At 35.6% G+C, this 2500-nt stretch overlaps 1 protein-coding gene across 1 annotated transcript in view; it reads left to right on the top strand.

Moving 5' to 3' along the window:
- The window catches only part of LOC121558037 (cis-aconitate decarboxylase), a 14458-nt gene that overhangs the window by 1254 nt on the left and 10704 nt on the right, over positions 1 to 2500 (top strand). The gene's annotated exons all lie outside the window — the stretch shown is intronic.

Below are 2500 nucleotides of genomic sequence, written 5' to 3'. Positions count from 1 at the left end.
CTGTTCCATTGAAGAGATTAGATATTAGAGACCTAGAAACCTGTCTGTACATTTGTAGAGATTATAGGTTAGAAACCTAGAAACCTGTCTGTACATAAATAGAGATTAGAGGTCAGAAACCTAGAAACCTGTCTGCACATTTGTAGAGATTAGAGATTAGAGACCTAGAAACCTGTCTGTACATTTGTAGAGATTATAGGTTAGAGACCTAGAAACCTGTCTGTACATTAGTAGAGATTATAAGTTAGAAACCTAGAAACCTGTCTGTACATTAGTAGAGATTATAGGTTAGAAACCTAGAAACCTGTCTGTACATTAGTAGAGATTATAGGTTAGAAACCTAGAAACCTGTCTGTACATTTGTAGAGATTAGAGATTAGAGACCTAGAAACCTGTCTGTACATAAATAGAGATTAGAGGTCAGAAACCTAAAAACCTGTCTGTACATTTGTAGAGATTAGAGATTAGAGACCTAGAAACCTGTCTGTACATTTGTAGAGATTAGAGATTAGAGACCTAGAAACATGTCTGTACATTAGTAGAGATTATAGGTTAGAAACCTAGAAACCTGTCTGCACATTTGTAGAGATTAGAGATTAGAGACCTAGAAACCTGTCTGTACATTAGTAGAGATTATAGGTCAGAAACCTAGAAACCTGTCTGTAGATTTGTAGAGATTAGAGATTAGAGACCTAGAAACCTGTCTGTACAGTTGTAGAGATTAGAGATTAGAAACCTAGAAACCTGTCTGTACATTAGTAGAGATTATAGGTTAGAAACCTAGAAACCTGTCTGTACATTTGTAGAGATTATAGGTTAGAAACCTAGAAACCTGTCTGTACATTTGTAGAGATTAGAGATTAGAGACCTAGAAACCTGTCTGTACAGTTGTAGAGATTAGAGATTAGAAACCTAGAAACCTGTCTGTACATTAGTAGAGATTATAGGTTGGAAACCTAGAAACCTGTCTGTACATTTGTAGAGATTATAGGTTAGAAACCTAGAAACCTGTCTGTACATTTGTAGAGATTAGAGATTAGAGACCTAGAAACCTGTCTGTACATTTGTAGAGATTAGAGATTAGAGACCTAGAAACCTGTCTGTACATTTGTAGAGATTAGAGACCTAGAAACCTGTCTGTACATTTGTAGAGATTAGAGATTAGAGACCTAGAAACCTGTCTGTACATTAGTAGAGATTATAGGTTAGAAACCTAGAAACCTGTCTGTACATTTGTAGAGATTATAGGTTAGAAACCTAGAAACCTGTCTGTACATTTGTAGAGATTAGAGATTAGAGAACCTAGAAACCTGTCTGTACATTTGTAGAGATTATAGGTTAGAAACCTAGAAACCTGTCTGTACATTTGTAGAGATTAGAGATTAGAAACCTAGAAACCTGTCTGTACATTTGTAGAGATTAGAGATTAGAGACCTAGAAACCTGTCTGTACATTTGTAGAGATTAGAGATTAGGGACCTAGAAACCTGTCTGTACATTTGAAGAGATTAGATATTAGAGACCTAGAAACCTGTCTGTACATTAGTAGAGATTAGAGATTAGAGACCTAGAAACCTGTCTGTACATTTGTAGAGATTATGGGTTAGAAACCTAGAAACCTGTCTGTACATTTGTAGAGATTAGAGATTAGAGACCTAGACACCTGTCTGTTCCATTGAAGAGATTAGATATTAGAGACCTAGAAACCTGTCTGTACATTTGTAGAGATTATAGGTTAGAAACCTAGAAACCTGTCTGTACATAAATAGAGATTAGAGGTCAGAAACCTAGAAACCTGTCTGCACATTTGTAGAGATTAGAGATTAGAGACCTAGAAACCTGTCTGTACATTTGTAGAGATTATAGGTTAGAGACCTAGAAACCTGTCTGTACATTAGTAGAGATTATAAGTTAGAAACCTAGAAACCTGTCTGTACATTAGTAGAGATTATAGGTTAGAAACCTAGAAACCTGTCTGTACATTAGTAGAGATTATAGGTTAGAAACCTAGAAACCTGTCTGTACATTTGTAGAGATTAGAGATTAGAGACCTAGAAACCTGTCTGTACATAAATAGAGATTAGAGGTCAGAAACCTAAAAACCTGTCTGTACATTTGTAGAGATTAGAGATTAGAGACCTAGAAACCTGTCTGTACATTTGTAGAGATTAGAGATTAGAGACCTAGAAACATGTCTGTACATTAGTAGAGATTATAGGTTAGAAACCTAGAAACCTGTCTGTACATTTGTAGAGATTAGAGATTAGAGACCTAGAAACCTGTCTGTACATTTGTAGAGATTAGAGATTAGAGACCTAGAAACCTGTCTGTACATTTGTAGAGATTATAGGTTAGAAACCTAGAAACCTGTCTGTACATTTGTAGAGATTAGAGGTCAGAAACCTAGAAACCTGTCTGTACATTAGTAGAGATTAGAGATTAGAGACCTAGAAACATGTCTGTACATTAGTAGAGATTAGAGATTAGAGACCTAGAAACCT

Source organism: Coregonus clupeaformis, unplaced genomic scaffold (genome assembly GCF_020615455.1).
Source record: "Coregonus clupeaformis isolate EN_2021a unplaced genomic scaffold, ASM2061545v1 scaf0015, whole genome shotgun sequence".
Classification (NCBI taxonomy): domain Eukaryota; kingdom Metazoa; phylum Chordata; class Actinopteri; order Salmoniformes; family Salmonidae; genus Coregonus; species Coregonus clupeaformis.
This window is presented reverse-complemented; position numbering and strand designations above follow the sequence as displayed.